This window comes from Saccoglossus kowalevskii, chromosome 7, assembly GCF_978046115.1.
Source record: "Saccoglossus kowalevskii chromosome 7, keSacKowa6.1, whole genome shotgun sequence".
Taxonomy (NCBI): domain Eukaryota; kingdom Metazoa; phylum Hemichordata; class Enteropneusta; family Harrimaniidae; genus Saccoglossus; species Saccoglossus kowalevskii.
Window position 1 is genome coordinate 30117044 of NC_140647.1, and position 21335 is coordinate 30138378.

At 34.5% G+C, this 21335-nt stretch overlaps 1 pseudogene across 1 annotated transcript; it reads left to right on the plus strand.

Annotated features, from left to right (window-relative positions):
* Positions 1 to 7271: 7271 nt before the first annotated feature.
* LOC100376554 (G protein-coupled receptor 54-like) lies at positions 7272 to 17721 on the plus strand (annotated as a pseudogene). The gene is made up of 3 exons (XR_013420967.2): positions 7272 to 7582; positions 13772 to 13907; positions 16602 to 17721. The product of XR_013420967.2 is annotated as a G protein-coupled receptor 54-like (transcript).
* Positions 17722 to 21335: the final 3614 nt, after the last annotated feature.

Below are 21335 nucleotides of genomic sequence, written 5' to 3' on the forward strand. Positions count from 1 at the left end.
TCGGCTAATGTCAACCAGATTACAATGAAAAGTGTGACGACCTCTCGGGTAATTGGTGTAAATCAATTATGCACGATGATGACTTTATGAATTACTGAAATGAAAATTAAGCAGTTTTCCTTTGTTTTCGGTGAAGTGTGAACTCAATAAAAAAGATCCCCTTTGAAGGGGCTGATACATTTTGTTCCTATGGGACAGTGCAGTGTTTCAATCGTGTAATATATTGAGGCAACGCATGTTCCGGCAATCGAATGTAATGTTCCATATATCGGACGTGACTAGCTGACTAGCACATGTTGACTGAATGTATATTTGAGTTGATTGTATGACAATGCGATACGTTGCAGTAATTTTACGTTTCACTGATGAAATGATTAAATTTAATTCTTTCCAATTCCGTAAAGGACAAACGTTCATGCACAAACAATCCGAGGTCGCGTATCGTGATGGATAACACATACTGTAAATCTGATTACTTGGTACATCTGCTTCATGAGAAAACATGGGAAATGTTAGAACTGTCAGTTAACTCACAAAAAGCATTAGTAAAACAGAATATATACACCAATTTTGACACTGACGTTAGAATGTATGAGATGTGGTCATATAACATCAATGAGTTGCCATTGAAATTAACTATAATCAGATAAAATAATTAAAAAAAAATAAAAATAATGATAACATACCATTTATGTCAGTGTCAATATTAAACGCATAAAAATATATATACCTGTTTGACGTTATAAAACATGATTGTATTACAATATATTAATGCAAATGCTCCATAGAGGGGTGAAAAGAAAACACAAAAAACAACAAAAGTCAGAATGTTTGCTGCATCATTTAGCTTGAAAACCCTGTAGTCTACAAATGAATTAACTTAGGTTAAAAATCAGAGCCAATGAAGTGGGTCTAACAATTTAGATGGTGGATAAAATTACATTTATCAACATAATAATGTGTGAGGCTCTTCTAAAAATTCAAGACAATTTCAAATTGGCCAAATTTCAATGTTTTGTTGATTTGGGATACATTTTCTCTACAGCAGTATGTGTAATTTAAGATTTGTCATTAGCCTTGCAGGGAACTTTCATAGACGATTACAAGCTACATATTAATAAAATAAATGCTCCAGTTTTCCAAATTCTGATGGTCTATGGAGTATTTGGTTTATGTGTTATGTGTTTATGTCTACTAGAATTGTTTTTCTTAATGATACTATAGTGGCGAAAAACCGAAAGGGTCTAACTACATTGATCTTGCGATATATAGCCGTACACAGATTTACATGAGAAATGAAACAGTACTCGCTCTATATTCGCCGATATGTAATCATGTTACGGCCACTGGCGCCTAACTGCCTATATGTGAGCAGTTGGCTCGTGGTTCAGGCGTGAATTCGGTTCCGAAGTACGTAGGCGATATGTGAAGTGTGTAATTAAGTCGTCACAATCCCGTTATTATTCGCTGAGAAGATTACAAAACATACAATAGCGAATGCATAACAAACACATTTCATTTATTGCTGCGACAAAAGTCTGTTCTAACAATGCCGGATATAACGTGTAAATAAGATGTCTACTACAGCGCGAAATGCCACAGACCATCGACGTGTAATATTACTACACTGTTTTAAATATTAAATTCTTTCTGTAAAACATCTATTGCATGTTTGTGTGTTCGTTTTTTTCTATTTCTTCGTTGGTTATTTTTATTTCTACGAGAAAAAATATGTTTCCTTATATATGCCATCATTTATATGGAACATTGAAGTAAAAATACGTAGAAAGCTTTAGTTATAAAAAACAACTTATAGGCTTACCATAGGATTACGCTGTGGGATTCACTTTTGACGCACAGACTAGTGTGAAATCGTTTTTTTTAACGGATTAACTATACATTCAATCCCACGTCATTAAGTGTTCTAATGAAGAAATCACAGGATGTATGATCCCTTTAATATAGGAATTGCTCATCAACAGGGTTAAATAATCTTCTCCAAAAACGGTGCGGAAACGCTGTCAAGGTTTAGCGAGCTGTTTTTCCAATAAATACGTGTCGAAATGTATTATTTTTGTTGAAAACAATTGTGAAACCATTATTATAAAAAAAAACAAATGTGGAGACTCTGTTGAACGTGAAAATCATTTTTTTAATACTTTATCTTGTTACATATATGTTTTTTTAGTTTTAAATGTGCAGCTGTAGTTGTGTTTAGAATCCAATAATACTTTATACTCATAGACTATTTTGGATTTCTATATACACTTTCCGTGGGCGTAATTCAATTTAATATTAGCTAGTATGTATTATGTAATAATACATTGCCTAAGACTGATCATTTCGTTTCCATGAACACAGACATCAACCATGTGTTAGTGACGCAATAACACAGATTTGTCTGTTGATCATTGTGATGGTTTGTTTATCTACGTTAAAGCATGCAATTATATTTTACTGAGACATGAGTCATCAATTAAACTATTGCGTATGTCTGTCTAAGTTTGGTATGTGATAATAATATACTAATTCGACATAGACATATAATACAAATAATGGAATAGAGTAACTGCATCGCTGATATATCTCACGCAACTCATTCTGTTCTGAAGTCATTTGATTCAAGGCATAGCAAGAAGATTTTATTGCAGATATCGCCCTTGATCAAATAACTTTAACGGAGAATTATGGTTGGTGTCGACGATATTATTTAATGAATAAACTTGATAAAGACGTTTTGAAATCAGGCCCCTTACTAAACTAAAGACGAAATAACTCTGAATACGTAACATCTAAGTTGATCACTGTCAAATTGCCCTTGAATCCTTATATCTACGTTATACCTACTTTGTGCATAACGGTCTTTGTTAAACTCAATAGGGATAAAGGTTAATACTTAAAGTAGCTTAATATAGATTCGAATAAATAGCAGTTTGAAAGAGGAAATGACATGGCCTTGCATAATCGCGACTGTTGAAACGTTTGGTACTCTGAACTAATTGGTTTTGTGAGTCATTTTGTCCATGGGTGACTTTGTCAACACATTTGTCACGCACGTGACAAGATTGGTAAGTAATGCCCTTAACGTAACTTTACTAAGAAACTGCGATACATTTAAAGGTACATTACGTTAACAGTAAAATATTATGAACAATAAATATCGTGCTTTTCCTTGTGTCATCATAATAAACAAAATACTGTATTTGTGTTCTTGAAATTGTTGGTGCAATGTATACAAACTTTATCGGGTTAGCGTTCACCGATGCACGGCATCAACTATCTCCATCATGTTGAGGCGCATTTCAGAATGCCGCTAACTAAGGTTTAGAGTACATATCACATATGATCTAGGCCCGGTGGGTAACTGTTATGTACCGCTCCTCCTGGAAAAAAATCTTTTAACTGCTGAACAGGAGAATACGTACTAGTGATTGAAGGTTTGCCTTGCTATAACCATAACGCATAACACATATTTTATGTCTTTCAACATCGCCGAAACCCCCGGTACATACTAAAAAATAGTGAATTTTAATAAGTTCGTATTGCCCGGTCTCGTAACACTATGGGAAGTGCGTCCTCACATCAAGGCAATAATTTCCCACGTATCACGCCTGGCCAAGTTCGCCCTGCTTTCATCAATCAAAATCAAAACGCGATGTTCTAAATTACGTTGTGTGATTGTGGTCACGGCATGGTAAATTGTAATTACACCTATAAAGTATATGATAAAACCAAGCTCGGGCGCTTCTGCCGCACGACCTCGGGCTGCAAAAACCGTACCAGTCCGTAAAGAATATTTCTGCTGTTGTGTTCACTCCCTGACGTTGAATCACTCAGTTGCAATATCTGGCAAGAATTCCCGTAAGCTGCGATTGGGAGATTTAACACTAGATTATTTATAGTTCATTGTTATATAACGTATATTGTCCTTAGTACAAGTCCAACAACCATCTAATTAAAAGTCCCTGAGTTTTTACAGGGGTACAATCTAAAATAAATTGATCAATCATGGCGACAATCACTAAACCAGCAGTTTTTCATGGCGATAGCAGCAACAGAGCAATTGTTAATCCGCCTACTCGGTAATAACTTGTTGGGTAGCATTTTCATTAGTACTATCACGGAAACAATAGAGGATATAATAATTAAAAGAGAGTATTTGAAAAAGAAAATTAAAGGGCAACAAGTGAATAATAATAACCTATTTTTCAGCCAGTATGACATCTAGCTGCAATACGTGACAGCAACAATTCATATAATTCAATATCATAACACATTATTTTGGGGACATTTTCCTTTTATAGTTGGGATATATTGTGTGATAGTGTCTGGTTCTAGATCAATCAAAATAAAATTTTGGGGGGATTTATGATATAATTTTGTTTTTGTTTAATTGTGAGAGTCGTACATCGAATTGCCCAACCTACATTGTGATTGGTAACTCTTTGGAATTTAACAATTGTGAACGCCCTTTCAGAATTCGTTGCGCTGTATTCACACAATATGATGCATGTATGAGTAAAATATGTTTCGACTGGTTGGGTAATTTACTCTAAAATAATCGCGCGCATGCGATCTCTTATTGGAGTGGAGCCGATGTACTCCAGCAGATACGTACGATACATAATGTTTTAACTAATTCCGACTTAATTAGTTGTATTCATTTTCCATGAGAGCTTTCGATCATAGATAATACTGTTGAGGCTGCTATATACGAATGAGTGGCGCTCTTTGTATTTTAATATTAGCACAAATGAATAAACTTTCGAATAAAATGTAAAATATATGAGATTAACCGAACTATACATCTTAATATGCCCGAACAAACATGTTCAATTATGATTATTTTAGTTTAACATCATTCAAATAATAGCTGGAAATAACTCACGAAAAACACCATTCTCGAAGGAGTATTCCTCAGCCATCATAATAACGTGAAACCAAATGTCACACGCATGACGATGAAAATGTAGAGCAACTGATTATCATAATGATGTTAAAATTGGTTGAAATGTTATGTGTCATGTAACACACTAGTTTCCGATGCCGTGGTTGCAATACAACATTTGCAATTAACGTATGGATAATGGTGTTCTTTTCTTAAAAGATAAAAATATGACGTCTACATTTAAAATACATTCAATAAAATCCCGAGTCATGCACACCTCAGTCGTTTAGATGGAATCGACGAAAAAACTAGTTCGAATCGTGACTGTATCTTGTATCAAATGTGTAAAAGAGAACATTCTTTTATCACAGCACGTTTGACGCATAAAGACATTTTTTTGCGTTGACTCTGCAAAGTGCAAAAGTACTGGTAGTCACGTACCCGAAAATATTCGTGATTTTGACAATGGTGAATGGGTTCACTTGGTGTTCCCGTCTTTTCTAAAATTAAACAAATCTGAACTGGTTTTGCCGCGATATTCATTGCGAGAAAAATGTAATAATAATAATAAATAAAAATGTAGCTGCGTTGCAGCAATAGCATGTTTCGAGCCTAGCGTGGTTTACCCGGAACATTCTAAATTTAACATCATTAAAAAGACTATAATAATTACCTTCTATTGTCAGACATTATTGTAGAATGCCTTCAAAATGACATGGGTTGCATTGTATAATCTGCATTAGTATTTTACTTAAGACATGTATTCATATTATTGAGACACATGACCATATATGGACATCTCTTGTCAAATGCTTCCCTCTCGCACTAGTTGCATTGTCCTATCTATAACAGTCCTTGGTTACAGTTATACATAATAATGAGGTCCAATCATCATCGAAGACCATTTGACATGTTAGCCACATCTCCTGTCGAATAGCTTCAATATTGTACTTGAGATGTTACAGTTATGCATAATAATGAGATCACATGACCATATATGTTAGTCACATGTCATGTCCAGTGTTCCCAGTACTGCTCTGGTTGCATTTTCCAATGATGCTTTGCAGAATAAGGAAAAACAATGTAAAAAAGCATTCTAAAATATTCTTCTTCAAAACGGCTTATTGCCTGGAGTTGGTCTTTAAAGATGTGTTCAGGGATAGTAGATTACTTAGGAATTATGTAAATGAGACGCAACACAATATTTCTAAAAAAATCTAGCGGCTAGGTCATGTGAACTATTTGGCTGAACTTAGAATTACAATAGAGTTTCGACTCAAGTGGCCCCGAATTTCTAATAAACTTAATAAGATATACATAGTATTCATACGTGTACCAAGACAAGGGTTCTGATCCAGAGTTAACTGTAATCCACCGTTGAAACATAAGTTAACCCAGTGTCAACTCGTGCTAGTTCAGCTTGAAATTAATTGGCTGGTGACGGCCCGAGTGTCGCTCTAAACCCTGATTTTCCATACGTGTGGGGTTAAAACACCATATGAAGACGCCATGGTGAAAATGCCATCAACTTCAATCTAAACTGATTGAAAACCGGAAAGCAGATAAGAACATTTTTTGAGGATACGAGAATGTCAACTGAAGGCGACTGAGGAAGTTAATGACGAAGACAAGTTAAATATTCACATTAAAACCGGATTGAACATTTACCTTGTCGAGCCAGAGGTTTGAAACGAAATACTACTACGACAGCATTAACATACATTATTGTGATACATTTTGCAACGTTAAAAGAAAACCCGAGTTTAATCCACTGATATGAGCACGAATAAACAAGGATATAGGTAGTACAATTGTAAAGTGTTTTTATGAAGGTAATTCTTATTATCTAATTTGCAGTTTGTCATGTATTTGATCAAGTCACGCTTCCTCGTCACGATAAAAACAGCCAAAGAGGAAGTTATTACCTAAATGAGGATGTACTAACTATGCAATCAATGTGAAATTAGTTTTAATGTTACTTCATTCCGCCTCCCACTCACCATTGTATTCACAAACCAAGAATACAAATTTACAAATTGAATCAACTTATTCACATTTATCGCAATATGTTTCGTTTGTTATTACAGATTTTGTAAGACTATGTAAAATAGATAGATGAACATATATCGTTGCTATAACAACGCACATATGTCAATTGCACCACGTGACACGATAATTGACAGTCATCCTTCAGTCGTGTGCCATTCCATTTCTTGCGCAGTTTCACTTTGGAACACAGACAAGAATTAGTCTGAATCATGTACTAAGTACGTTACACCTGTTGTTTCTGTCTCCATCACCCGTAGTATAGAAAAACACAGTACCTCCGGAGTGTACACCGTCATGACTTCGGTCGAAGACGTTCTGTCAAATTACACAGACATTTCGGAAAACGGTACGAGTAATTCGCCGTACTATTACTATGAAGGCGACCCACCAGTAAGAGTAGAGACTTGGTTAGTACCTCTCATATTTGGTACGATATGCTTGATCGGTATCGTTGGGAATGCTTTGGTGATTGTTGTGATATTGAAGAACAAGCAGATGCGAACTGTCACCAATTACTATATACTGAACCTGGCAATATCTGACGTCGCCTATCTTACATGTGCAGTGCCGTTCAGCGCCACGTCTCACGTTTCAGAATGGGTATTTGGGGAGTTCATGTGCAAATTCAGCTTTTACGCTATACAGGTAAGTGTTTAGCGACGCTGCACAGAGCCGATACACATAATATCATATCTAAAGTACACTGTAACCTAAATAAATCCAGAGTATGTAAAATCACACACCTCTGGCAAGTGTCTCCATATTCCACGTGTTCATACAATCCCTACTTCGCGGTATAAAACATACAGGCTGCAGATTGAACATTATTCTCACGTATAAATAAGGCTTTAATAATCTAACTACATTGCATATAGAACACAAGATAGGAAAATAATAACTAAATACAGATACATATATGTGGAGATTCATTGGTATCTAGTAACACATACAAACTGCCCATACCATGAAGGTGTAGCCTTATATACCAGTCGCTTTATCATATTCTGCAAATTGCATTACTGAAAATATATGGCTGCAGACACTTGCTCGACATTACCGAATGCTAACACAAAACAATTATCATACAATGACATTTTCATTTTTGTGTTTATCGATGCGTAATTCAGGTATTTAGAGCTCTTGCTATATACTGTGAGTCTTCTACCATTATTTCGTTTCACAAGAAATCGTAAAAGCATTTCAAATTCAGCGCTGCTAACATGGAAAAGTAAAGCAAGTAAATGACACCTAATAGACAGTTTATAATACGTTGATTCAAATTAACATGCAGCGACTACGTGATTCGAACTGGCAAGTCATCTAGCTACACGTCATGATCGGCGTGTCTCAATACATTGAAACCTTTCCATGTCGATCCCATCCACATAGCGTAGCTACACATGTAGCAACACATATGTTGCCTCGACATGGACATACAGATGGTGAAGAACATTGATAGGACGAGTCCAACTTTCACTCAATTAACCATTAAAAGGGGGAGCTCGTCGCGCCGCGCCTTGTTCGATAGGACACCCATAGCGACGTACACAACGCGCGGTAAACACGTCGTCTGTTTGTTGTTTGTTTTTCGTCAAATCATAATAAACTTCCAATGAGAAGAGTTACTATAGATAAACCGCAATCTATGCGGTACGTATGGCGAGTTGTATAGAAATATCGTTTAAAACTGTTGACATTTGAAGAAGCATTGAATAACTGAAAACGGAATGAGGCGACAGCTGGTGTCTGGTAGTTTTCAAATGTCATAATCTGGTCATTTCAGGGATTATTGTGTATTTCTTATTCAGCACAGATTTGCATTCATAAAATTCGTTTGCTTTTCTACTGTATAGTGGATTAACCACGATTTCCAGGGGGTTAATCCACGACAGAGCTTCCGTATGACGTCATGTTTCTCTGGATTCTATGCCTCAAGCAGAGAGGTAAAAATGATACATTACGTATTTGGGCATAATCCTTGAAGTGAATTATGAGAATCAGGAAAACAGATAAACAAACTGACTGACTAACTGACTAAATACCTTACTAATAATATAAATGACTGACTAACGTAACGGCGGTCGTAGACTTCAACTGTTCAATTGATTTGACAAACTAGCATTGGTGTATCATTTATGCATTATCTCTATCTGTACTATGTTATTACAAGATGGTAACAAAAAATATTTCATATTTCTTTCCATACCAAGATTTGTGTCCTAACACTGAACCCTAGATATAATCTTTTTGCCAACACCGTAACTTTTTTTATGATTTGCAAAAAAGGTGGAGCAGTCTAGCTTATATTGAATTATCCGTTTGTCAAATGAATTGAAAAAGTGATCGATCAAAACAATGAACGGACGAATATTCAAACAGCGACAGAGCTGGCAAATTTCATGAAACCTCTTTTTGATTGCCGCGTTTCTAATTGTTTGACATATAGTATTTCGACAAAACGCAGGTCATGCCAGAAAACTACAATCGTACAAAAAAATATACATTGAGTGTATTTATAGTCAGAGTCATAAATTTAGAAGCATTTTCAGACGTTTTTTGTAGGCAATTTATAGACCTGAGCCCCAATCAACATGCAAAGTGATTGAATGTCTTCTGATTTCATCTGAATGTTGTTATCTCAAACCGTGATATCTGCCAACAAACTGTGTGAAAGGTGTGGGTAAGTTTATTACTAAGCTGTTTAGGCAATACTTTTATACTTTTTATTTGACCTGAATGCCGGGGAGAGATTAGTATATATGATAAATAAATATGAATGTAAGAGAAATATGATCACGTGACTCAAATATATAGCAGTATAAGCTAATTATGTGGTTTTCGTAAAGATCCTTGTTACTATGCTCGAACTATATATACGATACACATTTGTGATTGTGTTAGGGATTTTTGACGAACTGAAATTCGATCATGTGAATATACCCAATAATGTTGAATTTATTAAAGCATGTACTCAGCATGGATTAACAACATGGACACAAAAAGATAGCTTCATTAAAATAAGGTAAATTAAGCCATGCGGATAAAAAACATTTAAAAGAACATAGAGTGCACATGAAAGGATTGTCCATGTGTTTCATCATTCTCTACATTTGCTAATAATCTCAAAAACACATTTCTTGTAAATTTTGAACTTTCGCTTTTCGCAATAATTAATTATTTCAGCCGCCGAATCATAATTATGCCTTGGGCACGTTAATAAAAACTGATTGACATACGCCGTGCCTATTCATGGTATCTTCAACAGTGACAGTGACATTCAGCAGTAGTATATTAAATATACACATAATGTGGTCGATAATTGAGTAAAATTTACAACTATTCATTATCAACTCAATATGATTGTCTCCTGGACCGTGAAGTGATTACAGGTAATACGCTTTGATATTAACACGAGGTAGACTTGATTAATTAAAAAAAAAACAGATCACGTGAAGCCTTCTTGGAGAATCACCAGGTTTCTACAAGTTACTTCACTGAATTATAGTTTGAACACTGACGGCAATTCACTTAAAATTAAACTCAAATCTGCACATGTAGCCGTATGCTTCTCAGAAATAAATCTGCAACATTTCAATGTAAGCTGAAACTAATGTTTTTTTAGACAGTAAAGCAGAGACAAGTTTTATACCGATTGAAAAATTAAAATTAAAATCACAATGGTATTGACAAATAATACTATTCGCAAACAAGTATAGGGGATTTTCCGTACAATTGCGAGATCTCGCGAGATGTATGAAAAACGCGCGTCGAGCGTCTGCCGCAAAAATCGAACGATTTGATTTTGAACTAGAATTTCTTTATTTCTTTAACTCACATCGACCGGCCGATCTTCGACAGAGGAATATTACTTCCGAATACCCTTACTTAATCAAAATTGCCTATCATCAAATGTGGACAGCACATTATTAAGCATGGAAATGTCCCCCAAAATACTTCGCGTTTGTCGAATCCCACGCGATGTTTGACGCCACTACGCCACTACGACGCTATGACATTTGTTTGTCCTGTTTTTACGTTCGATTTCACGCATAACGCGTGATTCTCGCGTTATGGTCTATATTGATATAGTTTCCGCGTTTGTAAGTCATAAATATCATGAGTGAATTTGTTAGCATGTGATCTCATGAATATCTTATGTAATAATATAGATTGACTTGTACTTATATTATGTATCACCATAATAGTATTACAGTAACCACAAATATATTTCGTAACAGCATGCCAATATTTATTTCAACTATTTTCGTTTTGTTAATTCATAAAATGTATAGTCTCACAATAATAATGAATATTCTGACTGACGCCACGTCGCTATACCAATTCATGTATTTTTATCGCTTATGTTATATTCCAGAAGCACCAGGGTATGACATTGATTTATAATTCCTTTCAAGTTAGTAATTAGAATACATGACGAATATATAACAAATGTATGATGTTTTGTATGGATAAAATTAAGTACTACCACATGGGAATGAATTACATAGCTGCAATTTCAGTTTAAATTATTGCATTACTTTTTTCGCATATCAAAAGTATTTCACACAATCGTCGACGTCATGATGTAAATGTGTGTATGTATGATTACACGTAAGACCGCATGTAGCTATGGTTGGTAATTCTGCAATTCTCGTTAGAATTATGTGTCACTGTTTTTTCTTATTCTATAGCTGCGTATTTACCATTCTTGTTAACTGCTACTGTGTTCAGGTTTATTCAAACCTTCCGTTTCTTCCACATGATGTAATGATTGAAAAGCACTATCGACCAAATTATATTTAATGTACGAGTTCTTTAATCTCTTAAATTACAATAGAATGTGTCAGTGACTGATGTCTAACACGTGGCATATGGAAATACATAAACCGTCTTTGGTAGGGTTTTCATTTTTTAGAGTCCCACCAAAACATGTAATATGCTAAGAATGTATTATATCTTGTTTTAGTTTCATTGAGCAGTATTTTAGTATATATTCTTTTTCGGAAAGAAATGTTTCAGTCTGAAGGAAAACGAGGAATCGCATTACAATTTAGTTTACTGAAAACCGAACTATGAATGTTTACTAAAAAAAAACACTTTTACATTTAGTCTGCTTTATGCAACGATAACAACACCAATGTTATTGCTGACTGCATACAGCTTATGTATTAGATATAATTAGACAATATCTTGGACACTGCCTGTGGGGACAATCTCTACTCAGTAGCTAAAAGTCAAATTAAATTAGCTTGTCACTTGCAGCGTTAAATATTTCGAACCGCTTTTTTAACCCTTCAATACAGTTCAACCACATTTCATTAATAACAACTCAACGACTGTTGAAACAAATAGGCATATGTTGGCAATGTGTCAATCACTCAGCAAATTACCGATTGAACACGTCCACGCAAATTGTGTCCGTCTCTTAAAATTTCAAATACTATTTATCAATGTATTTAATAAAGAATGTTGAAGGTAATATTAACATAATACTATATAGACCATTAATAGAGAAATATACCAAAGAGTGTTTTTTTGTCCTAGTTGTCGGAATCAATACAGGTTTGCCAGAAATAACAATGAAGATTGGTATATAATTTCAGTTACGCAAACATTGGATAAAATTACGTTGATTTATTGGTGTATGATTTATGTGGTCATGAACCACAAAGATTAATTATCATTTATTTGTGCATTGACAACACCGAGCCATGATTGATCCATTGTGCTTTGAATAATGTAACGTATATGCACAATATTTACCCTCGTCAATCACCTCCCGCCTCAAATAACACATCAAATTAGATTTATACATACGTCGTACCACTAACGTACATATATATAAGAAATAGAATTCGTCATTACTCGTGTATTTTCGGCCTACAAAAACAGGATATTGATTCAATAAATGTCCCACCTAACCGGCGTATTTTTATTTCACTGGTTTCACCATGCATATCGTTGCGCCGGCCTGTTTTTTGCATTTTTTGCTTGCTGCTCAATCGACGACTTTTGATATGTACACCATAATAATCCTAGATTCGTTATTAACTTTATTAAATATTTGCTTAGTGAAAGATCATTGCTCATCCAGTATTTACTCTTACAGTACAACAAATTCTGCGCCTACCATCAGCTGACAACATACGTCTTTCCCTGTAGATTTAATTAATCACTCAGTCTGTCCTGTCATAGGACAACAAACACCGCCTGTGTAAATCTGTGTGCGTGCGTTTTATTAAAATATCAAAACTACTTAATGTCACAAATACGTTTTACCCAGAATGAATTAATCTAACTAATGCATTCTGCGTAAACGCGTCATATTGGTATTCTACGCACTATATCAGAGTTGGTTGTCCACTTAATTATTGCAAAGCGTTATCACATGAAAACGTCTCATCTAAATTATCATTGGGTTAATTTAAGTATATTATTTGCAGGGATCATTAAATTTGAAATCGGGGATGGGGTGCTTCATTGAGCATTGCCGCAGCCGTGTGTTATATGTGATGTAGGATGTGTCATCTAAAACTTATTGACGCTGATCGATTTGCAGGCACAGGTTAATCATGTTTTTATCAGGTATTATTTAGTCTGATCGTAGCGTTATCGATGTATCATAAACGATCATCATGGCAATGCTTGTCACATGCTGTGCTGATGGACATTAACGCGGGGACAATGCGTGCTGCGCATTAACAGATAGATGCGTGACATCGGGGTACTTCCAATACATCCAAATACTTTAAGTGGTTAATTACCTATGCGCCAAACTTCTATTGTGTATTTTCACATTTGACATAGTCATGTATATTTTTTGTTTGTTTCCAGGTAACAGTTCAAGCAACATGCATTACTCTGACTGCCATGAGTGTTGATAGATACTATGCTATAGTGCATCCACTGAAATCTCTGAAGACTCGCACTCCTAAGGTGGCCATTAGTGCCATTGCTGCTATCTGGTTATGTGAGTAAAATAATGAATAACGTCTTTCATCTTATCACGCTCACAACTAATGGGTTTTAGTAGCATAGTTCGTATCCTGGTAACCACTCGAGATCTTAAAGATGAAACAGTGCTACACAGGTTTTGTGCGAACCTGGTCACGGGAAAGACAGTTACTAACTATTTTGTTTTACAAATATTGTTCAAAATAATGTTACATATGAAAATTCATACCTGAATTGTTTCTTCGTGGTCTTCCGTTTAGTGCCTGAAATAAATACACATTTCGATTCCCATCTATGTATTTTTTAACACAAACATGCAATTACAGGCTTGCTTGTAATATTTTTGAATATTTCTTCATTTCTAAGCCTAGTCTAGACTGTTGTGAAAAGAAGGCAAATTTGTGAATATGAACCAACACAAGGTTACTTTGCCATGCAAATGTGATTAACGTGTTGAGTGAAAGAAAACATTTCAAATACATATTATCAGACCATAAAGACGAAAGTACAACATACAGTTCAACTTATTTAAAACATTAGAATATTTTGATTGATTTATATAGTCTGTTTTTCTCGTCGGGAAAATATGTTTTAAGTAGCATCAGTTAGCACATAATTGAATATGCGTTGGGTACTTTATTTTCCATGATGTTTGACCCGAAATGCTGTTTACTGGCCCATTTTATGAATCAAAATAATTACTTATATTTTTGATATGCTGCCATATTCTGCTTTTTGAATATAAATGAATTATATGCATTACATATCATATTCGTGATGTATTAGCCAATTTATAAGTAGGAATATTGTGTATGACGCCATGCCAACACAATATGTATATAACAAGTTAACTGTGCAGACCAGTCATTTCATTGTTATGTACATTGTTTTTCCCTATTATAATCATGGCACTGTTACTTGGGATGTTGGTATGAGTAAGTATTTACGACTACCAAATTAAACAGAAATTCGGGGACTGTATGGTTGCTGCACCAACACTAATCACTTGTTCAATGACTTGCCTTATGCATTAATGGGTTGAATACACGCACCTTTAAACCGTCAGTAATCGAAGCTCTGATAAAAATAAATCGATATATACGTTTATTTAAAGAATTTGTTCTGATTTTTTCCCATTCGTGTTAGTGTGTCGTTTGTGTTTTTCTTTATATATAACATGCACAGTTTTTTTCATGTTCTTGTATGTATTGATCCGCATTCCAAGGTCTTAAACATGATATACGTAGTGTACGTGCCAGTAATAGTGGTTTGCAAGAAATAAGTAGCACACTTTCTGTGTACGACTTTCTAAATCCCGGGGATAGTGAGTAGCGGTTTTTTTTTTATTTTAATGATCAAAAGATGTTTTTGTGTCAATGAAAATACACAAACGCTCTGATGTACTACAACAAATGTAACTATGTTACAAAAACACGAGATACTATACTTTAAGACAAAGGACCACCATCGCCAAACCGCTGTACAAATATACTACGGCAAACAATATGAACATTATGGTGCAAAGCCTACATTGAAAACGTAGTATAAAATGGCTGCTAGGAAAGAATGCAAATCACAAGAAACTATTTTCTTTAAATTCAGATATGCGATTATAAATCGAGATGGCAGCGCACATTTCAGGGGGGCTGGTTCAAATGATGAGTAAAAAAAAACATGTTTCGCCTTATTTACGGTATTCACATCCGTTGCTCATGAGAACAGCAAATTTAAATATAACAGATTGACCGAAGACTTTGTTGAAAATGCAATGTAAACGAAAAAATGGCGGGCATTTCAAAGATATAAAAATTACAAAAATCAAGCTTGTTTGATGTTCCGGAATTTTGAACGTGCACATACATGCATAACAAGACCTAGATGTAATTTTTGTCAGGTTTAATTAAAACTGCCGACATACAAACATTTTAACGAATGGTGTTCCAGAGCCATGTTTCTGATATGCATGTGCCTGTAACACACAAACACGCATTGTATTTAAATTGTGGGTTAGCAGCTGCACAGCCAAATGTTTGGCATGTCATAACTGATTGCAACCACATTTACAAAGCATGTCACACATATTGACATGCATTCGTTTCAAGTTCTGGTTTAATCTCGTATCCATGGTAGCAGAAATGCAGCCCGACATCGATACGCTACTGGATATACTAGATCCCAAGCGTTGCGAAAAAATTATATTCATTATGGAAAATAACATTAAGTCTTTATGTGTTGAATGACTTCACTAATGTATCATAAACATATGTACACACACAATCCAAGAAAATCCTGAAAAATGTCGAGATTTGAATTAAAAGTAATGACATGTTTTCGCTGTAGCACATGTAAACTGCTGTTAAATTATAATACTTGTAAATTATATTTTGACTCAGCGAATAGTTTTACTATAATTTTGTACATTAATTATTGACATTATATAATTGTATAATGCTCAATTCCTTTATAATAATACTAATATACTGTACACATGTACACTTGTCAAAACAAGAATTTTGATTGTTTTAGAATTACGGTATTGGTTTATCAAATCATTTTGGGCGTGATTGTATCTGCTTTGATAATTCGTTTATATATTTTAATTAAATATAAAATTATAACTTTCATAATGTGGTGTCGATTGTAGACTTAGAATGGAATGTGAATAGAAAATTTAAAATAACTTCAAATTTGTTTGTTTTTCACTAAATAGGTTCATGTATGGTTGCTGTTCCCGTTGCGATTTACAAAAAGATTGTCTACTTCGAATGGTATGGTGTTCGTCCATTTTGCTTTGACGTTTTCCCCACGCTGCAATGGGACTTTGGATGGTACGTGTACACTTTTATTGCAGTCTACGCGCTACCAATTTGTATTATTACCATCTGTTATTCCAAAATGCTACGCCAACTATGGAATCAAGTAACCCCTGGGGAGGAGTCCGCTCATCATACACAAAGCATCAAGCAAAAGAAGAAGATCACTAAAATGGTTTTCATGGTAACGTTGCTATTCTTCATCTGTTGGATGCCTATTCACATTCAAACCATCTGGACCAGAGTCGACACAGAAAGTTACCATGCTACAGAGAATGTATATTACTATCATTTATTTGCTAATTGCTTGTCGTATGCAAATTCTTGTCTCAATCCTTTCATATACGCCTTTATGGGTGAGAACTTCAGGAAATGTTTTCGAAAAGTTTTCGCTAAGTGGTTCAAGAAGCATTCGGCAACAGTCGCCGCAGTTGGTCAGGGGCAAGGCGGAGTTGTAGGTAGCAATCTCGGAACATCGTCGATGTTGGCTCAAAAACAGGGTGATGGCACACTCGAAACCTCATCGCGTACATGAAAAAATTCGCATTATTTTACAACACTCTATTCAGTCGGCTGCAATGCAAAGTGCAAATGTTTAACACGGAACTCAACACCAATTCGTCGCATTCTTAGTGAAGAAATGTTGACCATACATTCATTGTTAACCCGGCGTACAGAAAACATATTCTCTATCATCGCTCTACCGCGTAAGAATGCAATGGGACGTCACACGATCCAGAATGTTTATCGTAACGTTCCAAATGATACAACTTTTGTATTAAAAACAAATATATTTACTATATGTGTTTCTATTCTATATGGGACGTATACATGCACAGCTTGCAGTTTGTTCTACTATAACACTGTCCGGTACAAGTAGCGATGTACGCGTTGAGAAAACAAAACAAAACACACTCATTATACGTGCTTTCGCGAGTTTGGTATATCGGTGTTCATCAATAATTAATAGTACTTATAACACACTATCACTTCGTGGTTTACTGAATAATGTTTTTATACAACAACTGTACCGTGTCTGTTTGGGTCGAATCTCAAAGCACGTGCAAAACTATATCGTGTATTCATGTATACGTATAATCATATTGTCGATTTCATGATTGCTTCAGACTGTGTATTACATGATATTTTGTGTAGACACACAACTACCCATACCCATGTTTAATTGCTGACCATATAACGCTAAATATACTATACGTAATTTTTTTATTAACTGCCTGTGAAATATATATATTTCATACATTGCACTAGTGTTTAATTATTTTTTTTTTAATATGTCATGTTATGTTATGTTACATTCGAATGAAGTAGCGATACACAATATCCACAACGTACATTAAAAATTAATTTAAAAACAATAGTATTATAATGCATGGTTAAACCAGTGAGAAATCGTATTAGTATGACCACATTTATAAGGTCCTTGGGTAGCCAGGCATTTAAATGCTCAAATGTGAATGTCAGATTTAGAGATATCTGTGTCACCACAAATGAGAACATAATTATAATTGAATTTTACCATGGCAAATAAATAACCTTTTCTAAATGTTTTGATGCGTCATGTTGGTTGAATTGGGATGTGGTAATTTATCGACATTATACATGTGATCGTTATACCAATGCTCCTGCTGTTTTGCACGCCATTTAGTATATTTTCAATTACAGTCACGTTAAACCACTTTCGACGTAACCACGGGAATCTGCAACATCAAAGCAAAACAACATCTAACCAATACAATAGTGGGCAACGAATTAACGGAGATGAACATATCTTACAGAAAGAATTTTGAGTTTTAGAGCGTTGTTAACTGAATGATATTACATAACCAGAACTATGTATAAGCCAATGCCAACGAAATGGTGATGTATTTAACCCAGTAACTGTACAGTAATTATTAAAGCGTGCTTATATTTATTTACGTTTTTTTCATTTATATTTAGCATATAGCATATATTATACTACACCTAATACTGTCAATAATAGATTTGCAAACACTCGTACTAATATTATAAATAAATGAATATATTTCAGCAACCATTTTTCATCGCATATGAGATGACGCTTATTTTAATTAGTGGTCTGTCAGTAATGTGATTATTAAATGATTAATACTGTAACAAGAATAGCGCTCGTCTCGAACTTAACAATTTAAACACATAACAATTTAAATACGCAGTCAGATTCTGCGTAGCGAAAAGTCACAGTATACAAATGATATAGATACACAATACAATTTTATCGGAGAATATAGATGCAACTCCCAGGACGTCATGTCATTTTTTTTCCATGAGAGACAGTAGTCATAATCCACATGTGACATTCACTATTGTAATTTCGAGTCATAGTCAGGGAGTTATTATCAAATCAATCAGACAGTTAGTTAGTTTAGTAACATTGGGGGCACATGGGTGAATATCTTGATTTAAAACAGATTACATTATTCAATTCATCAAATGTTAACCATTGAATATTTTGACATGACTGATTTTTCAGTCATCTAAGTGACTGAATGCATCGTTACGCAACATACAGTGTGTATTGATGTGAATACTTGGAGTGGAAGCTTCAACAAATATGAATTAATAGCACTGGATAGATTAATAACACACATTTTAAGTCAGTATTATAGACCCCACTAACACAAGCCGTTTCTAAACGTACGCCCTCTTGAGATAAACATTGGTCTGTATGTACTACATAAGTAAACCAACGTTCTGGTATCAGAATAGAACAAGCGTACCGACAATTCAATCAACTCATTGATATTGAACAAAAATATGCCTTTTCAGGAGGACGATTCATTCAAAATAATGGCAGGGACATATACTCCTTGTCCAGTAATTAACAGACATTACTTTGTGAAAGCGTACATATGGGAAAGTATGTAATATTGTTTTATAGTTGGCTTAGAAATGGGAAATTCTCTACAAAAAGGTATGAAATATATAACCACATATGATTGTGTATGTTACCGCATTATATTTTATTGACAGTTATCGCACAATATGGTGAACTGATGTTTCGGAAATTTACATACAAGAAGAAGAAAGCCGACATCCTCACACAAGTAGCGATTATATGAATGGATCGTTCGGAAAGGATAAAAGAATATAATTTTAAATTCATAATCTTGTATAACATTAATATGTGAATTGATACCAATTCGGAGTTATCTGCGTTAGACCGTCGTTGATTTGATGAATATATATTTTATTTTGAAAAGATGAACTTATAAATTATAAGATAAAAAATAGCATATATATGTCGGCAAATGAACCCCTGTATTGGGAATATATACTAACCTGTAAATACTTGCGGGCAATCCCGACCCCAATCCCGCATTCACTCTTCATAAATAAATGAAACATTAAAGAAATTTGTTTATTAAAATGTTAATTTATATTTCCATGATAAGTCTATGATGATGAAATTCATGTGAGAGACTCTTACACAATATGTCTATCTCGGTAAACTCTTTACGGACATCAATGACGTGAAAACTGTTATATAAGTGGCGTTGGCATTTCTTCACTTAGCGTCAAATATGCTTTGGATCGGGGTTTTCTAAAGCAACAAATTTGTTTCTCAAGGTGATTTATATTAAAATATGCATCAACATGAGACATAAGACAATGCATCAACGTAAGACAATGAATATTGTTTATATATTGTTTTTTTGGTGATTTTCAAAAGTAAAATAACTAAACTGACAAAACTAATTTCTTAAACAAGTAGAATTGAAACAATCGTAACCAGGTAAACGTAATTTCAAATATTCATACGCGAAAACGATGACTCATAGATTCACGCGTCCGCACCTGTATCTCAGACACATCAAATATTGTATTAACCAATATATTAATATTCCCACTATTTCAATCATGACATGTCCATCTCACAATGGAGATAAAAGGCTAGCATGCCCAAGGACACATGAAGCGCATCAAATAAGAACATTGTTATTTAGAAAGAAACACATCCCGTACTGTTCATTTAAATATATAATATATACTCTAAAAGGTCAGAATATTGAATACTAGTAGTCGTCTTCATAATTTCATAATTTTAGTGTAACACGTCTATATCGCTGATATTTGTACAGTAAAACGGACCCACAGACACGTGTTTATGAAGTAAAATAAATGTAATTTCTAAAGCAATTTGTCAGATCATCTGATAAAATTACATGTTCGGGTTTCTTGTAATTGTTATATTGTGAGATGACCTTTTTTTGACGGTAACATTTCATCTAGGTGACTGAATGCATCGTTAGGCAACGTACAGTGTTTATTGATGTGGATACTTGTGGTGGAAGCTGCTACTTGTTTGCCAACCTGGATGGTTGGGGGTTAGATTGTTGAATATTTTAGTGCTTTTCAGCGTATGGCGTTTTCTTATGCGTATCATCGTATAGTTTGTAAGTGTATCCTGTGTGCAAGTCTATTATCAGTTTATTTAGTCTCCCATGTACTGTAAATTAAAAAGCCATGATTTACCTGTTCATTAATTGAAAATTAATAGTCGTACATGAATTTCAAAGCATTTAACTATATACTTTGACAAAGTATATTTACACATATATTTGTAGATGTATACGGTAATACATACATTA